Consider the following 9,280-nt stretch of genomic DNA (forward strand, 5'->3'; position numbering starts at 1 on the left):
TCAACACCCACATGTGGCTACCATACTGGACACATCTAGGTCCAGGAGCACAAATATTTTCAGTAGATCTTGTAAATGTTCCAATACAGACTACAGAAAAGGCACATGGCAGACTTGTTGCCTCAATTACAAGCTTTGTATAGATTTTATTTAAAAAAAAGTGGATTTGTAAACAGTGATATGACACTTACTGAAAACTCTGGGGATGAGGATCTGGAGCTAGATTTAGTTTGCTTTGGGAAAACAAAAACAAAAATGATGTGCCTTTCTTAAGCTCTGCAGCAGTATTTACTATTTAAACAGCAGTCTAGAATCTTAAGTGTGATTGTGGCTATTTTGTCAGACACTTTATTGTTCTAAGCAGCAGGATAATTGAGCTTTTAAGTTCAACTGCACTTCACTTCCTGCCTTTTTTGTTCAGTCCTAATTCATAAAGCTGTGGGATAATCTGGACACAAAAGGACACCTGTGCTTGTCAACTAGATGGCTCATATACCCAGCCCCTTCCAGTCAGTGGACTACAAAGTTACATGTTAGTGAATGAGAAGGATGCTACAATTTCCTTTGGTCTATTTAGTAAAGTGAATTAGTAATTATGACAGTTTGGCTTTGTTTTATAAATTCAACTAGGGAGAAAGAGATCAAAAACCTTTGTGTTTTAGATGAAAAATCATGGAGTCCATTTGCCACATGTTACAGAAATTCTAATCAGTGATTGACAGCTGGGCTGAGTAATTTGCATATGTTGTCTTTAATGCACAATCAAATCTGTAAAGGGATTATAAGTTCTCTGCTAGAAGCAAACAGTGCCAATAAGTTTATGTCATTCAAGCATTCAAACTCAAGTTTAATTGACTACAAATATTTTGCTATTCCTACTATTTTTGTGCCACCTCCTAGCCATACTGAAGGGAGTGGTCATAGATTTAAGAGCACTGGTAAACAGATTATCCAAATAGTAAACATCTTTGGGGTCAATTTTAAATTCAACAAATGTGGTTCACACAATAGATTATGGCAGTCCCCTGCCATAATCTATTAAAACTATGTAAAACCTCTTGTTATATGCTGGGAAGTCTTCTAAATGCTTTGAAGGTAACTAGTCAATTTGATTTTTACAATAACCCTACAAAGCAGATGCTATAAGAATTTCCATTTTATCAGATCTATAATATAGTTAAGAAAACTGAAGCACAGAAAAATTAAGCTACTTGCCCAGAAATGATTAAATCAGGACATTCTGGCTTTACAGCCTGCATTTTTAACACCTCCACTAAGAATCACTCATGGAAAATGTGGAAGGGAGAAGTCTTAACTGTGTAATAGCTGAATCCAATCCTTTAAGTCCTTTCCAGCAATATGATCCTCAGAAACTTGGATAGAGGTCCAAGAAGAACTGTCACAACACTTCTCCATTAGCTTTACCCTTCACAGTGTAAAGTGTAACAATTTTATTCCAAACATGAGCATTTGTCACTTGCTCAATGGAAAGTCACCACAATTCCTGGTAGATGTTCAGCAAGGCTTCATTGACCACCTAGATGGGGAAGTACTCCTTGAGAGACTCTTGGTCTCTGGAGTATTTGAGTTCTTCTGTCTGAGTCATGTAGTAGTGTAGATCCAAGGCATTGATTTTTTCCATCATATTCAAAACATCTTTCTTTACATTCTGTTTTTTTTAATTCAAAATAAACTCTCTTTCTGCCTCACCCAATGGTTTTAATTTATGGCTTAAGTCAACTGTGAAGGAATTGGAAAAGTTAGTGGTCTACTGCTCTCTGGAGCAAGCCTGTTCTTCCATATTGCCAATATGTTAACAAGAGAAATCAGCAGGAAAGAAGAATGAAAGCTCTATTATAGCAGCAGATTTTACTCCTTAGTGTGATTAACAACTCTGCCTTTTTCCTTGAGCACCACCAAAACCCGACCATGACTCCCTTAGAGCACCAAGAAAGATGATGTTTACCTCAAAGAACTCTAACTTTAGGTTATAATCCAGGGAGCAAAGTAATAGTGAAACTAAACTCATGTGCACAATTATTCTTCAGTGAGATTAAGCTGTTAAGAAAGCTAAGGTAAAGAAACCAGTTGTGATCTGTGGTCAGTATTATCTATAAATTGCTCAACATATATGACAGCCATGAGTTTAGTTTCACATTGCCCATTCCTACAAAGGAGAACAATTTGAATATAGCAATTCTACATTTTAGATGGAGAAACTTCTGGGCATCAGGCTTTATTTATTATCTTCAACTGTTAAATACTTGTTTTTTCTTTGGGTAAATGAGTTAGTGCTTCTGTATTCATTTTTCACAATTTGTTACACATGTTAAGATAAAATAATGCTTGGGTTTGCGAGGGATATGGGAAATTAGAGGTTGCCCCACATTGTGAGATGGAGGCAGTAGTCTGAAAAATGCCATGAATAAAAAGAAGGACATTCATACAGGATACAAAGTGATATAGTTTTGATTAGGCCTGTTAAGAGTTAGATATGAAATTTTGTCCAAAGGCCATGTGCTAAAGGCTTGCTTGCCAACCTATGGTCCTATAAGGAGGTGGAACAACCTTTAGGAAGTGAGGCCTAATTGGAGGAAGTAATTCACTGGGGAAGGCTTTTGAATGATATATTTTGTATCAAGCCCCTCCCTCTTATGTGTTCTCTTATGTGCTCATTCTCTCTTTCTCCCCCCACCCTCCCTTCCTTTCTTTCTGGCTGCCATGAGGTAAGCAGCTTTGCTCCACCTTTCACCATGATGCTCTTATTCAACACAGATCCAGAAACAATGTATAAACCTTTCGTTCCTTAAGTTGTTTTTCTCAGGTGTTTTGTAACAGTGATAGAAAGCTAACTAACACAGTTTGTGAGAGAGGATATAATAGCAGGCAGCAACAGGACAATTCACTTGAAAATAAGCTAATTTCAAATTAGAGGGAAAACAATGTTAAAGGAATTAAGCTAGTCAGAGGTGTGAAGGAGAAATTTCAGCATATGTAGTCACCACTAAAAAAAAACCTCAACAAACATGTTAAGTTCCTGAACCAACCTCTTATATAACATGGACTATATGGCAATATCCTGCTCACATTCTTGTTGTGTCCACTAGGTAGAAAGACTATTGAAGCAAGGACTTGTTGTATTTCTTTCTACAATCCTACCACAGTATGGTATTATCTACTAGGTAATTATTTCACATATGTCTCATCAGTTAATACATTATATAATAATAAATATAATTTGTGGAACACATAATTCATATTTCATGGATTTTAACCTATATATGGCTGATTTTAACACATCATTCTCCAACCTAATTAAGTTAACAAAAGGATTTCAAAACAAAAATGAAATACTTTGGAATGTGGATGAAGGTGAATGAAGTTTGAGGGGTTAGTGGGGAGAGAATAAAAGAAATCATACTTTGGTTCATTAATTAGAGATATAATAACAACAACAACAATAATATATTGTGGCTGAATTATTCAACCATTTTCATCATGATGAAAGAGAAAATAAAGAGAAAAAAATAATCATTTCTTTCTTGGAATGGGGACACTAAGACTGAGAGGATAGCTAAGTAAGAGATTCCCAGAGACTAAATATCATGAATGTAAGAGCCATGATTTGTACAAGCTTTATGAAAAAAAATTACTTAAATTGGATGTGAATATAGCATTTATATAATAGTTTTGATGTATATTATTTTATATTACTTTCATATATTGACAAATGGTTCCTGGAGCATAAAATGTTTACATTTTAAAATATATGTTGTTTCTATTTATATCATATATGTCAGCTTATTTCATGCAAATTCATAAGTAGCCAAGTTATAAACACTCTATATCCTACTAAATATGTAGTGGTAGTGAATAAATGCAATGGGTTAACACTCTTTAGATTTCATGTGAGGAATCAGTATAAACATTCCAAACAAAATGCAAGACAGAATGAAGGAGAATAATAGTAATGTAATAGAAATGTAAACTATGAGAAGCCCCTAGAATAAGTACTCTATGTAATATAAGAACTGAACAATGAATCTCTTGAACTAATAAAAAACTGGATGTCCTCAAAGAGATATTTGATTCTGAGACTTTAAGTTGACATGATATGGCAAAATATCAGGGGAAAAATGGAAACCATGTAACCATTTTTTTTAAATAATAAGAAGTGATCTAGAAAGATTTTCACATAGCTTGTACTCTTGGCAGTATTTATTTCAAGGAGAAAGTCAGCATGTGTATTGTAGCCAAGTAGCTTGGCTGCTTGGGCCTTCAGTGGCAGTAGTTGCTGCAGAATTGGGTTACAGCCTTAACTTAAAAAGTGAATTAGTCCTTGATGGGATTATCTGAGTGGTGGCTGGAGGTAGGTGGGATGTGGGTTGAGGAAGTGGTTTGTTGAGGACGTGGCTGTGGGGTCTATATTTTGTATCTGGAGAGTGGAGTTTCTCTCTCTCTGCTGATTTCTCAACATGTGAGCTGGTTCACTCTTCCCCACTGTTCTGCTGTGATGTCCTGCCTTAACTGGAATCCCAAGGAATGGAGCCTGTGATCTGTGGACTGACACCTCTGAAACTGTTAGCCACTAAATAACCTTTTATTCCCTAAAATTGTTCTAGACAGATTGTTTAGTTACAGTAGTGAGAAATTGACTAAAACATGCCTCTAATCCCAGGGGTCAGGAGACTGAAGCAAGAGTATTGCAAGTCCGAAGCCAGCCTCAGCAAATTAGTGAGGTCCAAAGCAAGCTAGTATAGAAACTCTTTCAAATAAAAAATAAAAAGGGGTAGGTATGTGGTTCAGTACCTCAGTTCAATCCCTGGTACACATCCCCCATCCAAAAAAAAAATGTCAGATTTGATCATTTCTCTACTCAGAATCTTGCAATGTTGCAATGACTCCTCATGTTACTTAGTCATTGTTTAAAGTAGCTATATAATTCGGAATTCTGTGATGTATTGTTCACTTACTGTTTCTCATTTGTTTTCTGCCAAATTAGCTTCCTTATCATGAATGCACAAAATTATTTTGCTTTTCTAACATCATCTCTCACCAGGTTTAGCACTCAATATATTCCAACAACTTCTCTTGTCCTACACCAAAAATAAATGAAGCACCTTCCACCATTCAATAGGCTATATGTTTTACTTGTTGTGTTTATCTACCTACTTCTATTAAGTATAAACTATGCAACATGTGGACAGTGATTTGTTTTCTGTTAAGTTTACTTCTGTTAAGTTTCCCTGTCACCTTAGAATAGCATCTTACACAGAGTAGGTACTTGGTAAATTAGCATATACGAATGGATATTTAAAACTGACCTATCTTCATGTACATGTACTAGGATTACTATTTACTTCTTTTAATGTGTCAGGGACTATTCACTTTACAATTTTAAATCAGATTGCTACTTCTATTTCTTGTAAATTAAAAACTGATAATATTTTTGTTAAAGGCATTAACACAAAAATGGTTAATTAGATATCTAGTTGTTGATGACTTGCTCTTTTTCCTGGTAGCTTTCAACAAGTTTTAATGTGCTACATATATTCAGATTTATATTCTGAATATAAATTTATCTTTTAGGGAGGCATAATAAATCAAGTTTTCTTCCTCTCAATATTTGGTCTATAAACAGAAATCTGTATGTGGCTGAACCAATTAGTTTGCCTTATATTGTGTGATCATACATACTGACTAATGCAGAGTGCATTGCTATCATCATTTCTTTCTTTAAGTTGCTATTTTTTCCACTATTAAAATTTGTTGCAAACTGCAATTCAGTGCTTGGAGACAGTTTTTAAGACCAGCTCAGAAGATACATATCTAGCAGTTTTTCAACCTTTGACAGAAATGTTCACAAATTCCTTCTGTAAGGTATGTTCCCATTGATTTCTCCTTAGTAACTGATGTAAGTGTGATTATAATTTGTTGTGGGATTGTTTATCATTGAGGCACCAATTCTATAAGTAATAAACTGATGGTTTATATGGATAGAATGTGGGATTTAAAACATAACAGATTTAATATGGTTTAGATTTTTTTATATTAGTAGTTATTCTCAGGAATTGATAAAAATCTTGGTAAACACATAACTACCCACCAGCAGATGCCTTGGTTTCCATCCAAAACTCACTACTTTTAGTTGATACTGATTGTTTCTGCCTTCCTATACATGAGTTCTTCCTAGCCAGGGAGTTCAATGTACGTACCGTTTGTGTGAGAGGTAAGAAGAGCTTTGCCATCCATCCTGTGTTTTTCTGTGGACTATCGATCATAAGACTGTCTTATGAAATAGAACTAAGGATGCAAGGGTGTACCTGCTCCACTATTAAAAGAAATATTTCTATGCAGCAAAGGATGATAGTAGCACACCACTGGTTCTTCACTGATACCCTCTCTCTATTGTCCATTCTCTCATCTATAAAGCCAAGCATAGGATAGATCCACTCCACAGGCTGCTCCTGGAACACATTTTTTCCAACTTTTCCATCAGAACAGAAAGTATTTCTTTCCAGGTCCAATTCAGTGCCATTAGGAGTATGATTGGTCCTGTCTGTTATGTGCCCAGCCCTAAGGCTACAGAAAAAGGGAGAAGGGAGTTTCATGGGTCCTCCTCCATTTCCACATACTCTTGGAGCTCCTCTGTGTGATCTCTCCAGGAGTGCAGTTGGACATATTTGTTAGCACAAGGCTTCAAGAGAGTAAGTTCTCTTAAAGTCACACCTAGAGTTAGCATAGTGCTTCTTCTTATATAGCCCAGAGACCAAATCACTCAAACACCAATGCATTCAGGGAAAAGGGATACATCCTCCAGTTCTTTTTTTTAATATTTAGTATTTAGTTGTCATTGGACACATTACCATTATTTATTTTTATATGGTGCTGAGGATAAAACCCAGGGCCTCACACATGCTAGGTGAGCATTCTACCACTAAGATACAACACCAGTACCATACTCCAGTTTGTGATGAGAGATATATTTGAAAAATTGTAGCCATTTTGAATTTATTACACCTACTCATACTAGAACTAGGAATTTACTTTTCCAGGGTTCACTGGAGACTAATCTGAGTCCAGACAAAATCCGCTTAGGTGTATTGTTTCCAGACTGGCACAGACACGTGGTAGTGTGGCCTGGGAGGACATTCAACAGAACTGATTCATTTACTCAGGTATTGTAGCCATGCAGAGGCATCTTTAGGATTTCTCTTTCAAGGAGGTTTGCTGCCTAGAATACTAAGGAGTGCAGGTGGCAGCCTCTAGTTGTCAGCACCATCAGTCTCTGCCTCAGTTGTAGAGAGCTTTTCCCCCAGCATCATGCTTTTTCTGGGCAGCCCACATCCAGCAGTGAGGGAGGCAGGAAGATGATGGCCTGGCCACTTTGATCCAGCCATTTCCATCTGAGTAAGTTAATACATACTAGTGATACCTGTTTCAGAACTCTCTACTGGCTTATACAGGCACTGTCAGGTTATGTTGAAATTTCACTTCTTCTACTGCCAAATACAAATTCTTTTATCTTCTTTTCATGAGATCAGATCTCCAATGAACAGGTTATACACAGACAGTCACAGACTGTGCTTCCAGAGTATGTGGCCTGTAACACACTTCAGCAACTATTTACTTTTTACTATTTCCTAATTACTGAAACATTGTAGAAAGAGTGATTGTAAATGCCCTGTGTGGTTCCAAATTAGACTACACTCTGAAATACATCAGAAAGATTTTAAATATTTTATAAATATTTATAAATATAAATATAATAAATGTTAAATAAATATAATATAAATATAACAAATGTCTGGACTCCACATAGGCCATACAGTATAAGAAATCTCTCCTATAACCACTACTATAATGTAGGGTGAGTTAACATAAACTTTCTTTGCTCCTATGTCATTATCTCTGGCAGACAGTTATCCTGACCATCCTGTTGTGAGTGCTTGCTGGCTTCATTCATTAGATAAATGCTTACTGAATACTCTAGCATGTGCAAGATATTGGGCTGGGTGTCCCAGAAACAGTGTTATTAGTAGATATTGCTCATCATTGAGAAAACTTTAGTTCATATGAGAGATAGAACTATAATCAGTTAACTATAATACATGTGCCAGAATTATGATTATGTATTGTTCATGATGTATTCATGCATATATATATATATATATATATATATATATATATATACACACACACACACACACACACACATGTGTATATACATATGTGCTTGTATGTATTCAGGCATACATACATACACACACACATACACACATTCTACACACACACACTCACACACTACTCTCTCCTAGTCTTCACAAGAACACTACAAAGTAGATATCGTATTACACAGGCTTTAAGATTCAAAGAAAGTAACCTCCTCAGAGGTAGGTGTGTCACAACTCATTAGACTAAGATAGATTTCCAAAGTCCCTGCCAAATTCTCAATACTATGAAGCCTTAGGGAGTACTACATGTGTTTACATGTGTATGTGTTTACAAGCCTGTGTCTTAGGATTGTGTTATACTACTTAAGAGTAAGTATCTTGCCATACTCACCAGGATTTCCTCCTCCTATGCTAAATATACATTAGTTAGTAAAAAAAAAATATGCAAGTTATAAGCAAAATGAAGTACACGTTTAACAAACTTGCATTCTCTAAAAGTGTGTAATAGACATTAAGTTTGAGAAACCATACAAATCTAAAAAATGTGGCAAAGTTTTTAATGTTAGGCAAACCCTTATTTTACCTCAGAGAACTCACACTTGAGAGAAACCATACAAATTTAAAAACTGTGGCAAATCTTTTAATCAAAGCTCACACCTTACGTAACACCAAATAATTCATAGTGGAAAGACCCAGAGAAATGTAAAGAATGTGGCAAAGCTTTTAATGTTATGCCAACCCCTATTGGGTACCAGAGAATTCACACTGGAGAAAAATCATACTAATGCAAAGAATGTGGCAAAGCATTCACTGTTCAGAACAGTCTTGTTGTGCAACAGAGAACTAACACTGGAGAAAATCCATACAAATGTAAAGAATCTGGCAAACATTTTAATGAAATGTCAAACTATATAATTCACTAGAGAATTCATACTGGAGAAAAGCCATACAAATATAAATATTTTGGAAAAATTTTTACTCAGATACAATATCTTTGTCGACATCAGCGAATTCACACAGAAGAGTAGTGATACAAATGTAAAGAATGTGGCAAAGCTTTTAATCACAGATCATGCCTTAGTAAACATCAGAGAATTCATACTGGA

The sequence above is a fragment of the Marmota marmota genome, unplaced genomic scaffold (genome assembly GCF_001458135.2).
Source record: "Marmota marmota marmota unplaced genomic scaffold, marMar, whole genome shotgun sequence".
Classification (NCBI taxonomy): domain Eukaryota; kingdom Metazoa; phylum Chordata; class Mammalia; order Rodentia; family Sciuridae; genus Marmota; species Marmota marmota.